The sequence below is a fragment of the Bos taurus genome, chromosome 3, assembly GCF_002263795.3.
Source record: "Bos taurus isolate L1 Dominette 01449 registration number 42190680 breed Hereford chromosome 3, ARS-UCD2.0, whole genome shotgun sequence".
NCBI lineage: Eukaryota > Metazoa > Chordata > Mammalia > Artiodactyla > Bovidae > Bos > Bos taurus.
The window spans coordinates 21544-47696 of record NC_037330.1 but is presented as its reverse complement, the minus strand read 5'-3'; the positions used below and the strand labels follow the sequence as shown (position 1 = coordinate 47696).

The 26153-nt window shown below is 37.9% G+C and overlaps 3 pseudogenes; 2 read left to right on the top strand and 1 right to left on the bottom strand.

The window, feature by feature from the left end:
- Positions 7076 to 8120, top strand: OR5W25P (olfactory receptor family 5 subfamily W member 25, pseudogene; annotated as a pseudogene).
- Positions 11509 to 12435, top strand: OR5W24P (olfactory receptor family 5 subfamily W member 24, pseudogene; annotated as a pseudogene).
- On the bottom strand, positions 23260 to 24191 carry OR9M3P (olfactory receptor family 9 subfamily M member 3, pseudogene; annotated as a pseudogene).

Genomic DNA, 26153 nt, shown 5'->3' with positions numbered 1-26153 from the left:
ATCTGAGGGGTAATATTATCTAATTGCGCAGTCATATTGGCCATGTCTCCCATTCCAGTGAGTATATCATAGGTTAAATTGGCAGGGTTACCACGAGATTGCTGGTCAATCATCATTTGTCGGGCCTCATCATTAACTCACATTTGCCACTGAAGTAATTGTTGAGGATTTAGAACCATCTTTGCTACTTGAAAAAAATCATATGGCATCCAATGATCGGCCCATCCTCTGAGGAATTCTACACAGAAAGGAGAAGTAGGTCCATACAGAGTGCGTGCTTTCTTAAAGCTGGACAACTTACCAAAATCTAGACCAGCCCAAGCATTCTGGCCTTGGGCAGGCTGATCAAACTGTATTGGGAAAGCAAAAGTGCAAGCAGGCATCTTCCGAGGAGGAGTGAAATGATTAGTACGAGCAAAGTTAGCAACTGCTGTTACAGACGAAGCAGAAGGAAAAACCTCAGGTTTGGGCTGTCCGTTGAATGAAATGACCTCTGCTCTAAGTGGCTTCAGTTTTGACACATCCTGTATACATACGTCTCCAAGCTGTTTTTCCAGGGATTGTGTCTGATTAAGCATAACATTCTTATATTTCAAAGCACCTTGCATATCTTGTTCCTTAAGCTCATATTCATGTAAAGACCGAACAGTTTCTACTTCCAAATCAACATTATGCCCTTCAATTTGTTCTATGACAGCCCGTATGAGTGACCATGTAACCCACCACTGAGGGGGAATACGGACTCCTTGCTGATATGCTCGCAAAACATTATTCTTAACCCTTTTCCATATGTCTAGATCGAGCGTCCCCTCCTCTGGGAACCACAGATTATGTTCCAGTAAAATATGATAGCAGTCATTGAACTGATCTCTTGAAACATTAATACCATTTTGTTTCAGAAAGTGATGCATTACAGAAATGAAAGGAATCTTACTGCTATGTTGTCCCAATCCTGCTTACCTCTTTCTGCAGGGCTCGCCGCTTTGTTCAGCCTTTCTTCAAGTCCCTGTTCATGGCGCCACTTGTTGGAGATATGTCTCCAGGACTTGGAAACGGCGAACCTGAAAGAACAACACTTGGACAGTCTCTGCAAGGACTGACAAGTTTATTTCTGCAGTCAAGCCTTTTAATAGGAGCAAGGAACAAAGAGCTTAGAGCATACAGCCAGCAGAAAACTACAAGACTAGGATATAATCAGTAAAAGATACTTCAAGGAACAGCACATTCTTAATGACCCATGTATTTATCTATGACCCATTTTCTCAAGCAACATCTTTAATGTTTAATTGTTAAATCTAGGTGCCGAGCATAGCCAATGGCAGGAAATGTTCTTCAGCAATCACAATGCTTGGGTACTTCTGGCCCTTCGCCATTTTCCCACGGACTTTCTCCTTCAAGGCTATTTAGCACTGTGCCTCCCAACAGTATGGAAATACAAAAAACCTCGAATAGCCAAAGCAATCTTGAGAAAGAAGAATGGAACTGGAGGAATCAACCTGCCTGAATTCAGGCTCTACTACAAAGCCACAGTCATCAAGACAGTATGGTACTGGCACAAAGACAGAAATCTAAATCAGTGGAACAAAATAGAAAGCCCAGAGATAAATCCACACACCTATGGGCACCTTATCTTTAACGAAGGAGGCAAGAATATACAATGGAGAAAAGATAATCTCTTTAACAAGTGGTGCTGGGAAAACCTGTCAACCACTTGTAAAAGAATGAAACTTGAACACTTTCTAACACCATAAACCAAATTAACTCAAAATGGATTAAAGATTTAAACATAAGACCAGAAACTATAAAACTCAGAGAGGAGAACATAGGCAAAACACTCTCCAACATAAATCACAGCAGGATCTTCTATGACCCACCTCCCAGAATATTGGAAATAAAAGCAAAAATAAACAAATGGGACCTAATTAAAATTAAAAGCTTCTGCACAACAAAGGAAACTATAAGCAAGGTGAAAGCCTTCGGGATGGGAGAAAATAATAGCAAATAAAGCAACTGACAAAAGACTAATCTCAAAAATATACAAGCAACTCCTGCAGCTCAATTCCAGAAAAATAAACGACCCAATCAAAAAATGGGCCAAAGAATTAAACAGACACTTCTCCGAAGAAGACATACAGATGGCTAACAAACACATGAAAAGATGCTCAACATCACTCATTATCAGAGGAATGCAAATCAAAACCACAATGAGGTACCATTTCACGCCAGTCAGAATGACTGCTATCCAAAAGTCTACAAGCAATAAATGCTAGAGAGGGTGTGGAGAAAAGGGAACCCTCTTACACTGTTGGTGGCAATGCAAACTAGTACAGCCACTATGGAGAACAGTGTGGAGATTCCTTAAAAAACTGGAAACAGAACTGCCTTATGACCCAGCAATCCCACTACTAGGCATACACACTGAGGAAACCAAAATTGAAAGAGACATATGTACCCCAATGTTCATCGCAGCACTGTTTATAATAGCCAGGACATGGAAGCAACTTAGATGTCCATCAGCAGAAGAATAGATAAGAAAGCTGTGGTATATATACACAATGGAGTATTACTCAGCCATTAAAAAGAAATACATTTGAATCAGTTCTAATGAGGTGGATGAAACTGGAGCCTATTATACAGAGTGAAGTAAGCCAGAAAGAAAAACACCAATACAGTATACTAACGCATATATATGGAATTTAGAAAGATGGTAACAATAACCCTGTATTCAAGACAGCAAAAGAGACACAGATGTATAGAACAGTCTTTTGGACTCTGTGGGAGAGGGAGAGGGTGGGATTATTTGGAGAATGGCATTGAAACATGTATAATATCATATATGAAATGAATCACCAGTCCAGATTTGATGCAGGATACAGGATGCTTGGGGCTGGTGCACTGGGATGACCCAGAGGGATGGTATGGGGAGGGAGGTGGGAGGGGGGTTCAGGATGGGGAACACGTGTATACCCGTGGCAGATTCATGTTGATGCATGGCAAAATCAATACAATATTGTAAAGTAATTAACCTCCAATTAAAATAAATAAATTTATATTTAAAAAATAAATAAAAATAAAATAACAGGAAAGATGAAAAAAAAAAAAAAGAAGAATAGTTTTCTGAACAAATACTTGATCAATTGGATCAGCTCAGTTCAGTCACTCAGTCATGTCCAACTTTTTGCAACCCCAAGAACCACAGCACGCCAGGCCTCCCTGTCCATCACCAACTCCGGGAGTCCACCCAGACCCATGTCCATTGTGTCATTGATGCCATCTAACCATCTCATCCTCTGTCATCCCCTTCTTCTCCTGCTCTCAATCTTTCCCAGAATCAGGGTCTTTTCAAATGAGTCAGCTCTCAGCATCACATGGCCAAAATATTGGGGTTTCAGCTTTAACATCAGTCCTTCCAATGAACACCCAAAACTGATCTGCTTTAGGATGGACTGGTTGGATCTCCTTGTAGTCCAAAGGACTCTCAAGAGTTTTCTCCAACACTACAGTTCAAAAGCATCAATTCTTCGGTGCTCAGCTTTCTTTATAGTCTAACTCTCAGATCCATACATGACTACTGGAAAACCTATAGCCTTGACTAGACGGACCTTTGTTGGCAAAGTAATGTCTCTGCTTTTTAATAAGCTGTCTAGGTTGGTCATAACCTTCCTTTCAAGGAGTGTCTTCTAATTTCATGGCTGCAGTCACCATCTGCAGAGATTTTGGAGCCCAGAAAAATAAAGTCTGACACTGTTTCCACTGTTTCCCCATCTATTTGCCATGAAGTGATGGGATCAGATGCCATGATCTTAGTTTTCTGAATGTTGAGCTTTAAGCCAACTTTTCCTCTCTCCTCTTTCACTTTCATCAAGAGGCTCTTTAGTTCTTCTTCACTTTCTGCCATAAGGCTGGTGTCCTCTGCATATCTGAGGTTATTGATATTTCTCCGAGCAGTCTTGATTCCAGCTTGTGCTTCCTCCAGCCCACCGTTTCTCATGATGTACTCTGTACATAAGTTAAATAAGCAGGGTGACAATATACAGCCTTGACGTACTCCTTTTCCTATTTGGAACCAGTCTGTTGTTCCATGTCCAGTTCTAACTGTTGCTTCCTGACCTGCATACAGGTTTCTCAAGAGGCAGGTCAGGTGGTCTGGTATTCCCATCTCTTTCAGAATTTTCCACAGTTTATTGTGATCCACACAGTCAAAGGCGTTTGCGTAGTCAATAAAGCAGAAATAGATGTTATTCTGGAACTCTCTTGCTTTTTTGATGATCCAGCGGATGTTGGCAATTTGATCTCTGGTTCCTCTGCCTTTTCTAAAACACATGTATACCTGTGGCAGATTCATTTTGATATTTGGCAAAACTAATACAATTATGTAAAGTTTAAAAATAAATAAATAAAACCATCTTGAACATCTGGAAGTTCACGGCTCACATATTGCTGAAGCCTGGCTTGGAGAATTTTGAGCATTTCTTTACTAGTGTGTGAAATGAGTGCAATTGTGTGGTAGTTGGAGCATTCTTTGGCATTGCCTTTCTTTGGGATTGGAATGAAAACTGACCTTTTCCAGTTTTCAATTGTTGGATATCTATATGCAAAAATATGTGCTTGAATCACTACCACACACTATACACAAAAATTAATACAAAAGTATTAGAGGTATAGAAGTTACATCTACATATATAAACATTCAAAAAATTTTGGCCTTGAGATAGACCATTATTCATGAGATATGATGAAAAGCATAAGGCATAAAACTACTTAAATTAAAACCTGTCAAGTTGTCCAGCACACTCAATGTATCATCCCCATTTTTAAAAGGAAATAAGTAAAAGGAAATTCACAAAAGAAGCCAAAGAAAATCTACAAATTAGGATTATATATATATATATATATATATATATATATATATATATATAACATACACAAATTTAACCATAATTTTTTGTAAATAAATATATTTAGAACCAGACATCCTGGAATGTGAAGTCAAGTGGGCCTTAGAAAGCATCACTACGAACAAAGCTAGTGGAGGTAATGGAATTCCAGTTGAGCTATTCCAAATCCTGAAAGATGATGCTGTGAAAGTGCTGCACTCAATATGCCAGAAAATTTGGAAAACTCAGCAGTGGCCACAGGACTGGAAAAGGTCAGTTTTCATTCCAATCCCAAAGAAAGGCAATGCCAAAGAATGCTCAAACTACTGCACAATTGCACTCATCTCACACACTAGTAAAGTAATGCTCAAAATTCTCCAAGCCAGGCTTCAGCAATATGTGAACTGTGAACTTCCTGATGTTCAAGCTGGTTTTAGAAAAGGCAGAGGAATCAGAGATCAAATTGCCAACATCCACTGGATCATGGAAAAAGCAAGAGAGTTCCAGAAAAACATCTATTTCTGCTTTATTGACTATGCCAAATCCTTTGACTGTGTGCATCACAATAAACTGTGGAAAATTCTGAAAGAGATGGGAATACCAGAACACCTGACCTGCCTCTTGAGAAATTTGTATGCAGATCAGGAAGCAACAGTTAGAACTGGACATGGAACAACAGACTGGTTCCAAATAGGAAAAGGAGTATGTCAAGGCTGTATATTGTCACCCTGTTTATTTAACTTATATGCAGAGTACACCATGAGAAACGCTGGACTGGGAGAAACACAAGTTGGAATCAAGATTGCTGGGAGAAATATCAATAACCTCAGATATGCAGATGACACCACCCTTATGGCAGAAAGTGAAGAGGAACTCAAAAGCCTCTTGATGAAAGTGAAAGTGGAGAGTGAAAAAGTTGGCTTAAAGCTCAACATTCAGAAAACAAAGATCATGGCATCCCGTCCCATCACTTCATGGCAAATAGATGGGGAAACAGTGGAAACAGTTGCTGACTTTATTTTTCTGGGCTCCAAAATCACTACAGATGGTGTCTGCAGCCATGAAATTTAAAGATGCTTACTCCTTGGAAGGAAAGTTATGACCAACCTAGATAGCATATTCAAAAGCAGAGACATTACTTTGCCAACAAAGGTTCGTCCAGTCAAGGCTATGGTTTTTCCTGTGGTCATGTATGGATGTGAGAGTTGGATTGTGAAGAAGACTGAGTGCTGAAGGATTGATGCTTTTGAACTGTGGTGTTGGAGAAGACTCTTGAGAGTCCCTTGGACTGCAAGGAGATCCAACCAGTCCATTCTGAAGGAGATCAGCCCTGGGATTTCTTTGGAAGGAATGATGCTAAAGCTGAAACTCCAGTATTTTGGCCACCTCATGTGAAGAGTTGACTCATTGGAAAAGACTCTGATGCTGGAATGGATTGGGAGCAGGAGGAGAAAGGGACGACAGAGGATGAGATGGCTGGATGGCATCACGGACTTGATGGACGTGAGTCTGAGTGAACTCCAGGAGTTGGTGATGGACAGGGAGGCCTGTCGTGCTGTGATTCATGGGGTCGCAAAGAGTCGGACATGACTGAGTGACTGATCTGATCTGATACCAAGAATAGTAATATCATATTGTTCATTTTAAATTCCAAGATATGCTCATTGTGCGAGTTTAATACACAATCTTCAGCAAATTATGATTCCTTTTTAAGTTTTATTTTTCATTGGAAGATAGTTGCTTTACAATATTGTGTTGGTTTCTGGCATATGATTCTTAAATAACTCAAGAAGTATAACCACTTTTATGCTCAACTGGATATTTATCTTATAAATACAAGGTTGTATATTCCAGTTTTGTCTCTTTAATTTGGGTGTTGTTTTCATATCATATTAACCTGTAGTGATCTCTAATCTCATGATTGACTGCTGAGATAAAGCAATGAAGTTTCACACAATTCACATACCTCACAGATGACATCCAAATTATGGATCAAACTGTCAAAATACTATCCTAGACACTTCAATTTTTGTCAACAACATACAATGAGACATCTCTAAGCTATGAGGATAAAGGATATAAAAAATATAATGCAGTGTAATAAATCTTTTCTTTTTTCCAAATGTCAAGAAAAGTTAAACCTTTGATCTCACTCTTTTTTTTTTTATGATTTCTGGAGCCTTTTAGAATAAAGATGAATGGATGGAGAAAATTGCTCTTCCTTGAATGAATTTATTCTCTTGGGAAATAGTAATGACCCTAGAATCAAAGTGACACCACTTTTCTGGTTGTTTATCTCATTATTCTTGTTGCAAATCTTGGGGTGATCATTTTAATAAAAATGGACTCCCATCTTCACATTCCAATGTACTTTTTCCTCGGTCACCTCTCCTTCAGTGACCTCTGCTATTCCACAGCATTTGTACCCAAGATGTTGATAAACCTCTTTGCCAAGAACAAATCAATCCCCTTTTATGGCTGTGCTCTGCAGTCATTGATCTCCTGTACCATTGTAGATTCTGAGTGTCTCCTGCTGGCAGTGATGGCCTATGACCGGTACAAGGCTGTCAGCAGCCCCTTGCTCTATGCGGTCAGCATGTCCAGCAGGGTGTGCTCCCTGCTCGTGGTTGCGATTTACATGATCAGCATTGTGGATGCTTTAATTAATGCAATATTAACTTTTTTTCTTTAATTTTTTAACTTTACAATATTGTGTTGGTTTTGCCATATATCAAAATGAATCCACCACAGGTATACATATTAATATTCCATGTCCATTTCTGTGAGTCAAATGAGATTAATCATTTCTTCTGTGATGTTCCTCCTCTACCTTCTCTATCTTGCTCACATGCACAGGTCAATGAGGTAGTGATATTTATCATTTTTGGCTTCATTGAACTGATTACGCTGTCAGGTCTTTTTCTGTCTTACTGTTACATCATCCTAGCAGTGATAAAGATCCACTCTGCTGAAGGGAGGTTCAAGGCTTTCTCGACCTGCACCTCCCACCTAACTGCTGTGGCAATTTCCCAGGGAACTCTACTCTTCGTGTGTTTCCAGGCAAGTTCATCCTACTCTCTTGATGAAGACAATATGACCTCCTTGTTTTATACCCTTGTGATTCTCATATTAAACCCCCTGATTTATAGCTTAAGAAACAGGGATGTGAAAGAGGCTCTGAAGAAACTTAAAAATAGAAAGTGGTTCCATTGTAAAGCTGTAGGTATATGTTTTTCTCCCACTCTTACACTATGGTTTAAATCAAAATTGTTCTGATTCATTTGGTTTAATCGACAAGTATTTTTTAATTATGTTCAAGTCATTCCAAAATGTGTTGTTTCCTATATACTCTATGCTTCCATTTTATGTCTTGAACTTATATTTAAGACTCCCTATTTGTGGAAAAGTTCTGAACTGTTAGTTTGCCAAGTTTTTGTTTCCTCTAGCAGTAAATCTAGCAGTTTTTACAAAAATTAATCTTTTCTAATGGAAGTGATAGGTGTTAGATAATTATTGATGTTATTTATAATTAACTATATTTGCACCATAGTGTAAAAAGACTGGACAACCTAAACCCAAAGCATATTGTTCAAATGTAGTGCAAAAAGTTAAAAATTGCTTCCTGAAAATGAACACAACTAGTTTGGTATCTAAGACATAAGTAGGAAGTATAACTGAGAGATGCAAGTCAGCAGAGAAAGCATTTTGTGCAGATGGTTGGACAGTTAGAGTGACTGTAAGGTGGACAAGACCGTGTCATTTAAGGAAACTCAGTGCGTCTGGGTTGGAGTGCTGCAGTTTACAACCCAGTTACCTCCTCCAGGGATTTTCCGTCTCTCCTGCAAGCTCTGAGCTTGATTCGCACACCAGCCTGTGCTTCGGATCATTGTTGTATCTGTTTTCTAAATCATTTCCTTCAATGTGGGATTATGAACATCCTGATTTTAAGGACTGTTATCCAGGAGATATATAGCAAGTGGGTAAATGAACAAATGAGAGAGAGAGAGAAAAGGAGAAAGAAGTTAATTTTATTGAAAATTTATTCATAATAAAGCAAAAAAAAATTACTGATAGCTTTAAATTCATGTGCCTTAAACACATGTTTTGTACTTTATATCTGCTTCCCAGATGGCACAGTTGTGAAGAATATACCTGCCAATGCAGGAGATGCAGGAAGTGCAGGTTTGATCCCTGAGTCAGGAGGATCCCCTGGAGAAGGGAAAGGGAATCCAATCCAGTATTCCTACTTGGATAATTCCATGGACAGAGGAACTGGCAGGCTACAGCCTAGGGGGTCACAAAGAGTCAGACACAACTGAGCACAAACTCACACACAAATACACACACCTTATATCTAAGTACATAAACTGGTTGTCAATACTAAAAGTCATGGAAAGTTGCTGTATGTAAAGACATACAGATGATTTTTTTTAAAAATAATTAAGCCAAAGAACTCTTCTCTGGTTAGAAGATATTTGAAAACTTTCACATAGCTCTATTATAGTTTGCTGGTGATTGAATTGCTGAAAGTGGCTTATTTAGTAAAAAGAGACATTAGCATTCATTTGAAGGACCCTGTAAAAATCAAGTGCATTCTTGAGTGTTTGCTACAATAAAATAAGCCAAAAATAATTTGGTAACTAAGTCTATCCAAGTGCCTTCATAAGATGCCTTTGAGTGAAAACATTTTATTTACTATTTTTTTTCAGTTTTATTTATTTTACTTTACAATATTGTATTGGTTTTGCTAAAGCCCAAGTAGGAGAATGAGACTCCAGAGTAATAGCTTTCTAGGATTCTGAGACAGGTAGGGGGATGTGTTGAGGTATAGAAAAATGAGGGAGTGTTTCTTTTATTTATAATATTTTCTCAGTTCTTTTGAATGTTATTACCTTTTGAAATGTTTATCTGCTGCTGCTGCTAAGTCACTTCAGTCATGTCCGACTCTGTGTGACCCTAGACAGCAGCCCACCAGACTCCCCCATCCCTGAGATTCTCCAGGCAAGAATACTGGAGTGGGTTGCCATTTCCTTCTCCAACGCATGAAAGTGAAAAGTGAAAGTGAAGTCGCTCAGTCGTGTCCGACTCTTAGTGACCCCATGGACTGCAGCCCACCAGGTCCCTCCGTCCATGGGATTTTCCAGACAAGAGTACTGGAGTGGGTTCCTTTGCCATCTCCAAATACTTAAGCCTAGAAAGAATAAAAGTCAGACCACATTCCAATTTTCTTATATCAACAGTGCATACACATGCAACTCCACTCTTTGAATATTCTGAAAGAACAGAGGAGAATATTTGTGACATTGTATACAACATAATTTATTGTGTAGAATGTAAGACTGGGGCAGGGAATTCAAGAAACATCAACTCTAAACCAGAGAGGCAGATTTCAGAAATACTGAAGAATAGGGATCAAAAAAAAAAAAAAAAAAAAAAAAACCAATAAACCAATATTACAGTTTCTGGGGGATTGGGATGGAGACATCATTAATATATGAATATTTCTGCATATGTGGGACTGAGGACATAGGAGCATTTTTACCAAACATCTTACATATCTGATCTATTGGTGAGTAGATTATGTAGATTCTAGTTAATTACAGCCGAACGACTCATGCAGGAAATCTACTGCCTCTCCTGCCTCAGTGTCACCTGTCTTACCAGGAGCTCTATGTTAAGTCCCAAACATTCTTCATAATGTCCCCTGAGCAACAGCTCAGTGTTAGGGGAGTGCTGTCCAGCATATAACTTATGGAGACACATCAACCTTCTTCAGTTCCCTCCCTGCTCTGGTTAACTGATACCTGTTAGTGGATATGGGACTTCCCCGGAGGTTCAGTGGTAAAGGATCTGCCTGCCAATGCAGGAGACTGAGGTTCAATGCCTGGATAGGGAATATCCCCTGAGAAGGAAATGGCAACCAACTCCAGTATTCTTACCTGGAAAATCCCATGGACAGGGAAGCCTGGTCCATGGGATCACAAAAGAGTCAGACATGACTTAGCAACTAAACAACAACAGCAGTAAGAGTGAACACTGGATACAGAAAAAAAAAAAAAAAAAAGACCTATGGGGACACAAGAGCATGTTATAGCCAGGAAAATGGAAAGCTCTGCCTGTTCCATAATTGTGCATGATGAGAAATAACAAAAGGGACACATCCATTATTTACACCACTCATTAACTATTCTTCTCTATTTCAGGATAAAGCAATATTTCTGCAATACTGAAAAGAGCAACAATCTTGTCAGAATATGTGGGTTATCTGGACCAATTAATTTAAGAATTATTGCCTCAAATCTGAGGACATCAATTTCTTAATATAAGTAAAAGTAGCAAAAATAGGCATACACACTAATAAGGCTGACATGGAAATAATTTAGATGAAAGAATGCCACAAATAGTACAGTGCTATGCAAATGTAAGTGATATCATCATTATTATTATTGATTTATACTAAAATAGATAAATTTTCAGGGAGTAAGTTTGCCTCACATAGTCCTAGCATTATCTCTTTTCTTAATTACTGAAATACAGAAAGGACCGGCAACTAAAATACTAAGATATTAAGATGATGTTATCCTCTACTTCCATCTCCCCTTACATAATCAGGGATTCCCAGATGTGAGTGATGGCTGCAGAGAACTGAACTGTGTTTCCAGAGTTCGTACTGTTAGGACTTTCTGGCAGATGGGATGTGCAGCAGGCACTCTTCATTCTCTTCCTGCTGGTTTACGGCATAGCTGTGCTTGCCAATGTAGGGATGGTCCTGCTAATCAAGGTGGACCCTAGACTCCACACATCCGTGTCTTATTTCCTGAGCAATTTGTGCTTCTGTGATGCTCACTGCTCCTCCACTGTCTATCCCAGTATGTTGGCTGATTTCTCATCTGAGCTAAAGAAGATTTCATTTAATTTGTGTGCTGTTCAGATGTATTGTTTTGGGACCTTTGCAGATGTGGAATGTCTTATGATCACTATGTAGCCATTTGTAATCCACTTCTTTATGCAGTTGTCATGTCCAGGAGATTCTGTACCCAGCTTGTAGTTTTTGTGTACTTAGAACCTTTGATCTATCCAGCAGTTTTTACCTGTTGCACAATTCAGTTGTCATTCTGCAATTCCAATGTCATCAATCATTTTTTTCTGTAACTTCCCACCCTTATTAGTCCTCTTTTCGTCAGATACAACCATCAATGAGATTGTGATGTTCCCTTATAGCAGCTGTGTTCTGGGTTGCAGTATCATCATGGTCTTCGTCTCCTACAGCTACATCATAACAACAATCCTTAGAATGAACTCAGCCAAGGGGAGATGCAAAGCCTTCTCTACATGTGCCTCCAAGTTAACCACTGTGGCTATATTTCATGGCATGCTCCTGCTCATGTATCTCAGACCCAGCTCCAGTTACTCTATGGACACAGACAAAATGGCCTCTGTCTTCCACACAGTTTTCATCCCAGTGTTAAATCCACTGATCTACAGTTTAAGAAACAAGGATGTGAAAACTGCACTGAAAAGAGCAATTGTCACTAAATTACATTTTTACTCAAAATGATTTATTTAAAGATTTTGATAGCTAATGTTCAGGTACTTTGAGTCTGGTAATCTCACCAATACAACTTCTAGATATTTTCTATCGCTTATCTTTATGCCTAAAATGAATGTGGGGGTCAGAAATTATTTATCTTCATTGTCTCTCTAAACTAAGGAAGAATAGTAATGGGTTCACTTTGCTATTTTTTTAGAAAAGATATATTATATCTCTTCTCTGTTCATGTGTATGCTTCAGAGAGAGATCATGGGCAGAGCAATCCTTCTTCCCATACCAATTCAACTTGTGGTTCAAATATTCCAATAATTTTTTTTAAAACAATGGTATTAATAAACTTTCTCCCTCAAAAGTGAGAGTTAGTGGGTTAAAAGGCTTGTTTTTGTCTTTCTTGTGTAATAGTAACATATGTTCCATCATGACATTTAGTAGTACTTAAGTAATAAAAATAAATAAAGAAAGAAAGAAAAGAAAAACCTCCTACCTTAACTCAAAGTTTCATTGATGCAAAAATGAGTTTTGCCAATTTTTGAAATTAAAAAAAATCTATTTTTAATAGTTTATTTCAGAATATCTATTGTAGACAAAATTCACTTATGCTTCTGTCTTTTGGCATAGATTAAATATATATCAGAGGCAGGGATCATTGGATGTAGAGAATTTCTCAATCTTCTATTCTTCGTCATTCTGCCCTGATTACATCAGTGGGAACAACTTTATAGTAACTACATGAATGGGAGTTGGGGGCAATGTACTAGGACCTTCTCTAAAGCTCACTAGAAAAGAAGACTCCATCTCTTTTCATGTGCTCATAGCATTATTCTTCTTAAAATTAGGGAAAAAAAAAACCTGGTTAATACAATTGCAGTTGTAAAGGAATGGTTATTAAAAAATTTGTGTTCAATGGGGAAAAAAGTAGTATTTGCATTAGTACTCCATTTGTAAGTACTTATATTCTCTCTCTGTATTCATGAAATAAACAGGAACTGTATTCTTAACAATTTAAATAGTGGTGATTGCCAAGTAGATGGATACTAAGTAATTCTCACTTTGTAACACTAAAGTACTTCAGGTTGTTCTCACAGTAATAAATTAGCAGTTAATCCATTTATGAAACACGTAACATTATATCAGGTTGTCATGACCACTCATTTTATTTTACATCATCAAAAATGAACATGAAATCACTCTTTTCTGATTCCAAGAGGATGGGATAATGAGTTATACAAGGTTTTCAATTTAATTTCTTTTATAATTCTATGTATCTCATTAGGCATAAAAAGTGCTGAATATTATGTACTTTAAAATATCATAAGAATAAAGCAACACATTAAAACATAATGATCAGCAGGTTATTTGCTTTCAATTACTGATTGAATTGAGTTTTAACACAAAAGTATATATTACTCTAAAATATTTTATTTTATATTCCAGATAATATATTTGCTGTTCATAGAATATTTCACATATTAGGAAATTAATTACAGTCCAACTCCTTTCACATTCAATTTACTTTAATAAAAACATACTAAACATACTCATATCTATAAAAATTAAACCTTTCTGTATTGCATAAAATTAGATTCAATGACTATCTTTGACATATATGTTTAAGATAAAGAGACATCTCTTAATCTCTTTACCGTTGTTTTTTTTTTAAACTCTTTGCTTTAAAGACTGCTGTAATAGGATTTGCTGGTTCTGTTTGTGTTTAATTTTAAGAAAATTATCAAGCAGTAAACACTCAATGTTCTGTCTGATTGACGTTTTTAAAGTATGAAAACATAGTGTGTATATCTGTGCCTGTGTATGTGTGATAATTCTTCTGGATGTATTAATACTCACTACATCAATAAGTCTGTGGCTTGATCTTAAGGGGCAGCAAATGTAACCTAGTTTGAGTTCATCTTCTTCAGCATTCTATGAACTGAAAAAACAATAACGGAATTGGGTCTGAATTTGTATTTCAGCTTGCTAGCAATGTGACCTACAACAAATCACTTTTTCTCTTTGGGATATAGTGTCTACTCTGCTAAAAGATGGGCTTAGACAGAATAATCTTTCTTGTCTATTCCTGCTACCACATTCTGTAGCTACATTGGTATTAACCTATCAAGGCAACAGCTGATTCTATTGGTGTGTGTGTTTTTTTTCTCTTTAAGCATATTCATTACAATAGAATATGTGATATCTCTAGGCCAGTTAGACCTTGGATGAAAGTGGCAATCATAAGATAGTTAGCATGTGTTTCAGGAGTCCTAATGCCATCAAGCTGGACCCATTAAACCATTATTTCATTCTGCATTTTTTAAATGGGTAATCAAATGTATTAGTCATGAGGAAAAAAAATACTCAGTAGCTAAAATTAAAGCGAAAGATATCACTGATATTGATGTTTAATAACCAGAGGATTCAAAATGATAGTGTGTTAGTGGAGGTGGGGATTGACATATGTCATAGAAAATTATATGATGATATAAAAGCACTGTTGATACTTATTTATTTATTTTAATTTTATTTTATTTTTAAACTTTACAATATTGTATTAGTTTTGCCAAATATCGAAATGAATCTGCCACAGGGATACCTGTGTTCCCCATCCTGAACCCCCCTCCCTCCTCCCTCCCCATACCCTCCCTCTGGGTCGTCCCAGTGCACCAGCCCCAAGCATCCAGTATAGTGCATCGAACCTGGACTGGCGACTCGTTTCATACATGATATTATACATGTTTCAATGCCATTCTCCCAAATCTCCCCACCCTCTCCCACAGAGTCCATAAGACTGATCTATACATCAGTGTCTCTTTTGCCGTTTCGTACACAGGGTTATTGTTACCATCTTTCTAAATTCCATATATATGCGTTAGAATACTGTATTGGTGTTTTTTTTTTCTGGCTTACTTCACTCTGTATAATAGGCTCCAGTTTCATCCACCTCATTAGAACTGATTCAAATGTATTCTTTTTAATGGCTGAGTAATACTCCATTGTGTATATGTACCACAGCTTTCTTATCCATTCATCTGCTGATGGGCATCTAGGTTGCTTCCATGTCCTGGCTATTATAAACAGTGCTGCAATGAACATTGGGGTACACGTGTCTCTTTCCCTTCTGGTTTCCTCAGTGTGTATGCCCAGCAGTGGGATTGCTGGGTCATAAGTCAGTTCTGTTTCCAGTTTTTTAAGGAATCTCCACACTGTTCTCCATAGTGGCTGTACTAGTTTGCATTGCCACCAACAGTGTAAGAGGGTTCCCTTTTCTCCACACCCTCTCCAGCATTTATTGCTTGTAGACTTTTGGATCTCAGCCATTCTGACTGGCGTGAAATGCTACCTCATAGTGGTTTTGATTTGCATTTCTCTGATAATGAGTGATGTTGAGCATCTTTTCATGTGTTTGTTAGCCATCTGTATGTCTTCTTTGGAGAAATGTCTACTTAGTTCTTTGGCCCATTTTTTGATTGGGTCATTTATTTTTCTGGAGTTGAGCTGTAGGAGTTGCTTGTATATTTCTGAGATTAGTTGTTTGTCAGTTGCCTCATTTGCTATTATTTTCTCCCATTCTGAAGGCTGCTTTTTCACCTTGCTAATAGTTTCCTTTGTTGTGCAGAAGGTTTTAATTTTAACTAGGTCCCATTTGTTTATTTTTGATTTTATTTCCAATATTCTTGGAGGTGGGTCATAGAGGATCCTGCTCTGATTTATGTCGGAGAGTGTTTTGCCTATGTTCTCCTCTAGGAGTTTTATAGTTTCTGGTCTTACGTTGAGATCTTTAATCCACTTTGAGTTTATTTTTGTGTATGGTGTTACAAAGTGTTCTAGTTTCATTCTTTTACAAGTGGTTGACCAGTTTTCCCAGCACCACTTGTTAAAGAGATTGTCTTTAATCCATTGTATATTCTTGCCTCCTTTGTCAAAGATAAGGTGTCCATATGTGCGTGGATTTATCTCTGGGCTTTCTATTTTGTTCCATTGATCAATATTTCTGTCTTTGTGCCAGTACCATACTGTCTTGATAACTGTGGCTTTGTAATAGAGCCTGAATTCAGGTAGGTTGATTACTCCAGTTCCATTCTTCTTTCTCAAGATAGCTTTGGCTATTCGAGGTTTTTTGTATTTCCATACAAATTGTGAAATTATTTGTTCTAGCTCTGTGAAGAATACCGTTGGTAGCTTGATAGGGATTGCATTGAATCTATAAATTGCTTTGGGTAGTATACTCATTTTCACTGTATTGATTCTTCCAATCCATGAACATGGTATAATAGATCTCCATCTATTAGTGTCCTCTTTGACTTTTCACCAGTGTTTTATAGTTTTCTATATATAGGTCTTTAGTTTCTTTAGGTAGATATATTCCTAAGTATTTTATTCTTTCCATTGCAATGGTGAATGGAATTGTTTCCTTAATTTCTCTTTCTGTTTTCTCATTATTAGTGTATAGGAATGCAAGGGATTTCTGTGTGTTGATTTTATATCCTGCAACTTTACTATAGTCATTGATTAGTTCTAGTAATTTTCTGGTGGAGTCTTTAGGGTTTTCTATGTAGAGGATCATGTCATCTGCAAATAGTGAGAGTTTCACTTCTTCTTTTCCAATTTGGATTCCTTTTATTTCTTTTTCTGCTCTGATTGCTGTGGCCCAAACTTCCAAAACTATGTTGAACAGTAATGGTGAAAGTGGGCACCCTTGTCTTGTTCCTGACTTTAGAGGAAATGCTTTCAATTTTTCACCATTGAGGATAATGTTTGCTGTGGGTTTGTCATATATAGCTTTTATTATGTTGAGGTATGTTCCTTCTATTCCTGCTTTCTGGAGCGTTTTTATCATAAATGGATGTTGAATTTTGTCAAAGGCTTTCTCTCCATCTATTGAGATAATCATATGGTTTTTATTTTTCAATTTGTTAATGTGGTGTATTACATTGATTGATTTGCAGATATTGAAGAATCCTTGCATCCCTGGGATAAAGCCCACTTGGTCATGGTGTATGATCTTTTTAATGTGTTGTTGGATTCTGATTGCTAGAATTTTGTTAAGGGTTTTTGCATCTATGTTCATCAGTGATATTGGCCTGTAGTTTTCTTTTTTTGTGGGATCTTTGTCAGGTTTTGGTATTAGGGTGATGGTGGCCTCATAGAATGAGTCTGGAAGTTTACCTTCCTCTGCAATTTTCTGGAAGAATTTGAGCAGGATAGGTGTTAGCTCTTCTCTAAATTTTTGGTAGAATTCAGCTGTGAAGCCATCTGGACCTGGGCTTTTGTTTGCTGGAAGATTTTTGATTACAGTTTCAATTTCCGTGCTTGTAATGGGTCTGTTAAGATTTTCTATTTCTTCCTGGTCGAGTTTTGGAAAGTTGTACTTTTCTAAGAATTTGTCCATTTCTTCCACGTTGTCCATTTTATTGGCATATAATTGTTGATAGTAGTCTCTTTTGATCCTTTGTATTTCTGTGTTGTCTGTTGTTATCTCTCCATTTTCATTTCTAATTTTATTGATTTGATTTTTCTCCCTTTGTTTCTTGATGAGTCTGGCTAATGGTTTGTCAATTTTATTTATCCTTTCAAAGAACCAGCTTTCGGTTTTGTTGATTTTTGCTATGGTCTCTTTTGTTTGTTTCGCATTTATTTCTGCTCTAATTTTTAAGATTTCTTTCCTTCTACTAATCCTGGGGTTCTTCATTTCTTCCTTTTCTAGTTGCTTTAGGTGTAGAGTTAGGTTATTTATTTGACTTTTTTCTTGTTTCTTGAGGTGTGCCTGTATTGCTATGAACTTTCCCCTTAGGACTGCTTTTACCGTGTCCCACAGGTTTTGGGTTGTTGTGTTTTCATTTTCATTAGTTTCTATGCAAATTTTGATTTCTTTTTTGATTTCTTCGGTGATTTGTTGGTTATTCAGCAGCGTGTTGTTCAGCCTCCATATGTTGGAGTTTTTAATAGTTTTTCTCCTGTAATTGAGATCTAATCTTACTGCATTGTGGTCAGAAAAGATGCTTGGAATGATTTCAATTTTTTTTAATTTACCAAGGCTAGCTTTATGGCCCAGGATGTGATCTATCCTGGAGAAGGTTCCATGTGTGCTTGAGAAAAAGGTGAAATTCATTGTTTTGGGATGAAATGTCCTATAGATATCAATTAGGTCTAACTGGTCTATTGTATCATTTAAAGTTTGTGTTTCCTTGTTAATTTTCTGTTTAGTTTATCTATCCATAGGTGTGAGTGGGGTATTAAAATCTCCCACTATTATTGTGTTATTGTTAATTTCTCCTTTCATACTTGTTAGCATTTGTCTTACATATTGCGGTGCTCCCGTGTTGGGTGCATATATATTTATAATTGTTATATCTTCTTCTTGGATTGATCCTTTGATCATTATGTAGTGACCTTCTTTGTCTCTTTTCACAGCCTTTGTTTTAAAGTCTATTTTATCTGATATGAGTATTGCTACTCCTGCTTTCTTTTGGTCCCTATTTGCATGGAAAATCTTTTTCCAGCCCTTCACTTTCTGTCTGTATGTGTCCTCTGTTTTGAGGTGGGTCTCTTGTAGACAACATATGTAGGGGTCTTGTTTTTGTATCCATTCAGCCAGTCTTTGTCTTTTGGTTGGGGCATTCAACCCATTTACGTTTAAGGTAATTACTGATAAGTATGATCCCGTTGCCATTTATTTTATTGTTTTGGGTTCGAATTTATACACCCTTTTTGTGTTTCCTTTCCAGAGAATATCCTTTAGTATTTGTTGGAGAGCTGGTTTGGTGGTGCAGAATTCTCTCAGCTTTTGCTTGTCTGAAAAGCTTTTGATTTCTCCTTCATACTTGAATGAAATCCTTCCTGGGTACAATAATCTGGGGTGTAGGTTATTTTCTTTCATCATTTTAAGTATGTCTTGCCATTCCCTCCTGGCTTGAAGAGTTTCTATTGAAAGATCAGCTGTTATCCTTATGGGAATTCCCTTGTGTGTTATTTGTTGTTTTTCCCTTGCTACTTTTAATATTTGTTCTTTGTGTTTGATCTTTGTTAATTTGATTAATATGTTTCTTGGGGTGTTTTGCCTTGGGTTTATCCTGTTTGGGACTCTCTGGGTTTCTTGGACTTGGGTGATTATTTCCTTCCCCATTTTAGGGAAGTTTTCAACTATTATCTCCTTAAGTATTCTCTCATGGTCTTTCTTTTTGTCTTCTTCTTCTGGAACCCCTATGATTCGAATGTTGTAGCATTTAATGTTGTCCTGGAGGTCTCTGAGATTGTCCTCATTTCTTTTAATTCGTTTTTCTTTTATCCTCTCTGATTCATTTATTTCTACCATTCTATCTTCTAATTCACTAATCCTATCTTCTGCCTCTGTTATTCTATTATTTGTTGCCTCCAGAGTGTTTTTAATTTCATTTATTGCATTATTCATTATATATTGACTCTTTTTTATTTCTTCTAGGTCCTTGTTAAACCTTTCTTGCATCTTCTCAATCCTTGTCTCCAGGCTATTTATCTGTGATTCCATTTTAGTTTCAAGATTTTGGATCAATTTCACTATCATTATTCGGAATTCTTTATCAGGTAGATTCCCTATCTCTTCCTCTTTGGTTTGGTGGGCATTTATCCTGTTCCTTTATCTGCTGGGTATTCCTCTGTCTCTTCATCTTGTTTAAATTGCTGAGTTTGGGGTGTCCTTTCTGTATTCTGGCAGTTTGTGGAGTTCTCTTTATTGTGGCTCTTCTTCGCTGTGTGTGGGTTTGTACAGGTGGCTTGTCAAGGTTTCCTGGTTAGGGAAGCTTGTGTCGGTGTCTGGTGGGAGTAATGAGTTATGAGATGTCTATGTTTTGGGGGTGACTTTGGGCAGCTTGTATCTTGAAGCTCAGGGCTGTGCTCCTTTGTTGCTGGAGAATTTGCCTGGTATGTCTTGCCCTGGAACTTGTTGGCCCTTGTTTGGTGCTTGGTTTCAGTGTCGGTATGGAGGCGTTTGATGAGCTCCTGTCTATTAATGTTCCTTGGAGTCAGGAGTTCCCTGGAGTCAGGGTTTGGACTTAAGCCTTCTGCTTCCAGTTATTGGTCTTATTTTTACAGTAGTTTCAAAACTTCTCCTTCTATACAGCACCTTTGATAAAACATCTATGTTAAAGATGAAAATTTTCTCTACTGTGAGGGTCACTCAGAGAGGTTCACAGCATTACATGGAGAAGAGAAGAGGGAGGTGGGAGTTAGAGGTGACCCAATTGAGATGAGGTGGAATCAATAGTGGAGAGAGTGGGGTAGCCAGTAGTCACTTCCTTATGTGCACTCCACAACTGGACCACTCAGAGATGTTCACGGAGTTATACAGAGAAGAGAAGAAGGAGCAAGGAGACAGAGGTGGCCAGAAGGATAAAAGGGAGGAATGAAAAGGAGGGAGACAGATCCAGCCAGTAATCAGTTCCCTAGGTGTTCTCCACCGTCTGGAACACACAGAAACTCACAGAGTTGGGTAGAGTAGAGAGGGGTTAGGGAGGAGACACAGGCGACCTGGTGGAGAAAAAGGAGAGTCCAAAGGGAGGGAGAGCAGTCAAGCCAGTAATCTCGCTCCCTAGTGAAAAATGGGTCCTGAGGATTGGGTTCTTAAAGGTACAAATTTGGTAACAAATACATAAAAGCAAAAATTAAAAATCTAGAGTAGAGTCTGGAATTTCAAAAATATGATGTTAAAGAAAAGAAGAAGGAAAAGAAAGAGAGAAAAAAACGAACAAAGAAAAACAAACAAGGTCGTGAAAATTATAAAGAAAATACAGGTACAAAATTGATATCTAATACCAAAAAGCAAAAATTAAAAATCTGGAGTAGAGTCTGGAATTTCAAAAATACAATGTTAAAAAAAAAGGAAGAAGAGACATAAAGAGAGAAAACAATGAAACAAACAAAAACAAACAATGTCGCAAAAATTATAAAGAAAACACAGGTACAAAATTAATATCAAATACCAAAAAGCATAAATTAAAGATCTAGAGTAGAGTTTGGAATTTCAGATATACAATGTTATATAAAAGAAGAGAAAGAAACAGAATAAAAAAAAAAAGTCACAGAAATTATTAAAAAAACTATAGGTACAAGATTGATAACATATACCAAAAAGCTAAAATTAAAAAACTAGAGTAGAGTTTGGAATTTCAAAAATACAATGTTAAAGAAAAGAAGAAAAGAAGAAGAAGAAGAAGAAAAAAAAACAAGGTCCAAAAAATTATAAAATATATATATATATGAAGTTTGCTGAAGAAGAAAAAAATAGGGTCTTTTTTTTTTTTTTTCAAAGTAATAGGTTATAAAAGTGAAAATTAAAGGAACAATAGAGGACTTAAAAATTTTTTTTTTCCTAAAAATTAAAAAGAAAGAAAGAAAGAAAGAAAGAATGATCGTAAAAATAGTAAAAATATATCTAGGACTTTTTCTGGTTTTGTTGTGAGTACTGTGGGTTCAGTTCATTTTTGGCTAGTTCCTTGGTCTGACTTATATTTCTCAAGATCTATAGGCCCCTTCCTATGTAGTCCGTAGTAACCACGGGGTTTTAATCTATTGCCTGTAGCTTCCAAGGCGTTTCCCTCTGTTATAACTTCTGTTTGCTGGTCTCTTCAGTGTCTGGTTACTGCCCTGACACAAAGGGGACGGTGGGGGAAACTTTTTTTTTTTTTTTTTAGGCTCACTTGTTCAGTCGCGCTGTGGGGAGCGAGGAAGGGATGCTGCAAACAAATAACACTGGCGTACGCTCGCAGTGCCTCAGCCACACTGGGTCTGCCCCCGCTCATGGCGCGTGTAGCCTCTCTGCCCACACTGCTCGGGCTCTAGGTTGTTCCGCCGGGAACAATCCGAGGCCGGCCCTGGGCTGCATGCACCTCCCAGGTCCAAGCCGCTCAGGTTCAGGCACTCGGGTAGTCCTCAGAGGCGCAGACTCAGTTGGGCCTGTGTTTTGTGCTCTTCCCAGGTCCGAGCAGCTCAGGTGATGAGGTGTTTGGCGAGTGCCGATGCTGCGACTTATCGCCTCCCCACCACTCGGTTATCTGGGTGTAAAACTGGCACACCTTCTCAGGCAAATGTTGACTGTCCAGACCCCCAAGAAGTTTTAGTTAGCAAAGAAGCCTGCTTACGGTTTTATAGATAATGTCTCTCTGGGGCTGCGATTGCCCCCTTCTGGCTCTGGCCGCCTGTCACCGGAGGGGGAAGGTCTGCAGCCGGCTATCTCTGTTCAGTCCTTTGTTCCGTGCGCGGGCCTGGCGGTGTCTTAGGTTGGGGCTGGCTTTTCGCGTGGTAGATATCCCACAGTCTGGTTTGCTAGCCCAAATTATTTCACTCAGATAGTGCTCAGGGTATTCAGGCCAGATTCTTACTCTGAGCAATGCAGCCCGCACCGCGCCTCCCTGCCCAGCCCCCGCTTGCTAATGGCGTGTGCAGGCGTCTGCTCTGCTTCTCCGCTGGGGGATTTACCTTAGGGCTTGCAATCTGCGAGTTTTAATTGTTGATTTATTTTTTCTCCCTGTTATGTTGCCCTCTGTGCTTCCAAAGCTCGGCACAGATTCGGCAGTGAGAAGGTTTCCTGGTGTTTGGAAACTTCTCTCTTTTTAAGACTCCTTTCCTGGGACGGAGCTCCATCCTTCCCTCTTTTGTCTCTTTTTTTTGTCTTTTATATTTTTTCCCTACCTCCTTTCGAAGAGTTGGGTTGCTTTTCTGGGTGCCTGATGTCCTCTGCCGGCATTCAGTAGTTGTTTTGTGGAATTTACTCGACGTTTAAACGCTCTTTTAATGAATTTGTGGGGGAGAAGGTGTTCTCCCCGTCCTACTCCTCCGCCATCTTGCTCCTCCCCTTATCCTTTCTTAAGAAAGAAATTTTCTGCTAATCATTTTCCTCAAAGCATTTTTTACATATTTGTTCCTAAGGCTGTAAATTAAGGGATTTAACATAGGTATAATCAATGTATAGAACACAGAGGTCACTTTATCAATAGCCATTGAATGGACAGTGCCAGGGCACAAATAAATGAAGATCAGGGTACCATGGTAGATAGAGACCACGGTCAGATGGGAAGCACAAGTGGAGAATCCTTTTCTTCTTCCCTCTGCAGAACCTGTTTTAAGAATGGGTGCTAAGATGAGGATATAAGAGAGGAGAACTATTAGAAGGCAGAGGGCTTCCACTAAACTAGCAAAGACCACCAGTACAATGTCATGGATGTAAGTGTCAGTGCAGGACAGAGAGAAGAGAGGGGAGGTGTCACAAAAGAAATGGTTAATTTCACTGGAGCAGAAAGACAGGTGAAATATATTTGTGGTGTGGACGATTGAGGTCATGGTGCCTCCCAGAAATGCTCCAATTGCAAGCTGGCAACAAATCCTCTTGGACATAATAATGGTGTAAAGCAGGGGTTACAGATGGCTATGTACTGGTCATAAGCCATGACAGTCAAGAGAAAAGACTCTATGTCCTCCAAATAGCAGAAGAAATATAACTGTGCAGCACAGCCATTGTAAGAAATGGTCTTCTTATCAGAAATTAAGCCCACAAGTAACTTGGGGGCAATGACTGAAGAGTAGCAGGCGTCTACGAAAGACAAGATGTGGAGAAAAAAGTACATAGGGGTGTGCAAAGGGGGACTGGCTGTGATCAATAAAACCATCCCAAGGTTGCGCAACAGGGTAACAGAGTAGATGGACAAAAACACAGCAAAAAGAGCACTCTGCAGTTCTGGGTGGTCACTGACTCCCAAGAGAAAGAACTGTGTCTTCACAGAGCTGTTCTCCACCTGCATTCTCTGCAGGGTTTGTGGAGGTTGGAATTTTGACAGGGTACTGATGTTTATAATAACCTGAAGAGTCAGAGAAAAAATAAATATGAAAATGGCTAAAGTAATTAGAACATTAATTCTAAATCCACGGGCATCCTGGTAACCCCTAGGCATATGAACAGTAAGCACCAAAAATGTACATATTTCCAGTTGAACTGACAACTTACCACTTCTATTTCTTAAAGCTATCATTTTCCACATTAAATGACACAGCATCAACCAGTGGGTGAACTCTAACCTCTGAACCTCTTACTTTCATTTACTCTCTCATCTTTCACCAATGTGAATGATCATGGTTAATCACATTGCATACAGCACACTCTGAGTAACTCACTTCTGTTCCACTTTGCAGTATTTTTTTACTTGCACAACAAGTTAAAGTATTTCTATTTCAGTCAAAACCTTGCCTAGTTAGAGGAGTCAAAGTACTTTATCTCTCATACATTGAGAAGCATTTTGCCTCTGAGGAAAAAAGGAACTTCTAAGAGTTGCTTGTAAAATAGAAAGAGAAAATATTCAGAATTAGTTACTGAATCAGTAACAGAATTAGTAACTGAATCCTAACTCTAATGCTCAGCGGTTACAATTCTTTAGTCAGGCCAAGTAATCACTAAGTTTAAGTTTCATCATCATTAGTATGAAAATGACAGTGCCTGTCTCATCAAATTATATGTTAAATGATTTTCTTCTACAGTTAAATATCTTTAGCATCTCATTGATTCACCGTTCTAAAGTTGGCAACATATTAATAGTAGGTAGTACATCCATTTTTTATTTTTTAGAGTATAAGCCAAGCTATGGAATCTAACTAGAGAAATTTTCATGCTTGGACAATTACTGAATTAATCCAGGCAATATAATGAGTATTCAGGACTATTTCAATGTTTAATGATACATTGTAACAGATGTTTAAAAAGGGTCACCTACCCCCTTCTCTTAATGATGTCTGCATTCTCTTGCCATTGCACTAGTCTACAGCTCTGTAAATTGTAAATAGCCCAGAGAAACACACATGATACTTGTTTATAGACAGGTACATTGTTTTCCAGAGACAACTGATTTGCTCTGTAGTGGAAAGGCAGTTTTGTATCTATTATCAGTTTATTTGTGAATTCCTGATTTATAATATTGTGATTCTTTGAATTATCTTTTGTAACATTTATAGCATCTTAATGAATGAAATAAGTAAAATCTTTTACATGTGCACATTTTATATAAGTACAAAGTTCATATGTACATATATAGTGAAAGTGAAAGTCGCTCAGTCATGTCTGACTCTTTGTGACCCCACGGACTATAAAATCCATGGAATTCTCCAGGCCAGAATACTGCAGTGGGTAGCCTTTCCCTTCTCCAGGGGATCTTCCCAACCCAGGGATTGAACCCAGATGTCCTGTATTATAGGTGGATTCTTTATCAGCTGAGCCACCAGGGAAGCCCATATATACATATATCTATATATAGACATACATATATACACATTTTATGTTATATATAATGTGTATATATATATATCATACATATATAATTCTTCCTTAACAACGCACATCACACACAGCTCCTACAAGTTCAGCATTTGCATAATGTCTGATTTGAATATATTTTCATTTTCATTTTATATACTCTATCTCAGATTATGATCTAACCACATTACCAAAATCTTATCCTCCTGTTTTTTCTCAATTTGTTCCAGATTTTTAATAAAACTGAATGTCTTTTGAAACTTTTCGTACATTTAGAATTAATAGGCATAATGCAACTATTTACCAAGCTATTCTTTGGGTATAGAAAATCAACTATGTATACAATTATGATTGCAGATTCTGGATTACTTAATGTCTATTTTTCTACATTTGTTCTGTTAGCTAAATTAACAGCTTCCCAGGTCACTTGAGTAGTAAAGAATCTGTCTGCCAATGCAGGAGA